This window comes from Frankliniella occidentalis, unplaced genomic scaffold (genome assembly GCF_000697945.3).
Source record: "Frankliniella occidentalis isolate FOCC.00 unplaced genomic scaffold, Focc_3.1 Scaffold475, whole genome shotgun sequence".
Classification (NCBI taxonomy): domain Eukaryota; kingdom Metazoa; phylum Arthropoda; class Insecta; order Thysanoptera; family Thripidae; genus Frankliniella; species Frankliniella occidentalis.
In genome coordinates this window covers 100,651-101,537 of record NW_026267593.1, presented here as the reverse complement: position 1 = coordinate 101,537, position 887 = coordinate 100,651, and positions in this window count along the sequence as shown.

Below are 887 nucleotides of genomic sequence, written 5' to 3'. Positions count from 1 at the left end.
ACTTCCAGAGTCTGTCAGCACTTCTTGATTAACCACCTTGGTTTCTAGAACCACCCTGCTCTGGGAATGGCTCCTTTCACCTCGGCTATAATCCTGAGTCTGACCACTACCTGGACAGTCGTCAGTTCTCTCTCTAACTGACTCATCAGTTACCGAATCCGCCTTTAGCTGTGTTGTGATTTCTCTTTCTGTAAATGGTTTCAATGTGAAGTTGCTCTCCGCTCTTATACGGTAGACAACTCTGCCTGTAGTATACAGCTTTGCAAACTTAGACTCCTCTAGAGTGAATGGATTTGTAATTCTGTTGTGTCCTTCCCCAATCTCGGCGACTTGCATTTTGATTTTAATTACTGCGTCAAACTTATGTAGGAAATCAATGCCAATTATGTGTTCCTTGATATCTGCTTCATAGGTCATGTGTTCAAATTTCTGTCCTTCAATCTCGAATGTGGTCATTGCTGGACCATAAATATTTGCTTTGTGTGACGTAACTCCTTTCAGTTTGAGCTTTGCAACTGGGAGGTCTCTTGTTCTGGGAATAACAGTAATAACAGCTGCAGTATCTAAACAAATCTTTTGTACTTTATTCAAAATTGTACATTGAATCATTGGTGCTGAGTTAACACTGCTAGTATTACGAACATTACAAGGTACCTCCCGGTGACTATCAAGCTCACTATCAGAGTCAAAATGCTCTGTTAAAGTAACAAAATTTGGAGTCTTGGTCACCGGTGGTTTAACATGAATTGTTTCAGTCTTCTCTTCAACCTCCATCCCCACCGTTTTAATGGAAGTTGATTCTAGTTTTCCTGGTCCTTATCTTTGTCCTTTGGGACATAAGGACTTTTGGCCTTGCTGGTAGAGGGTTGTGCGTCATTTTGTTGGCT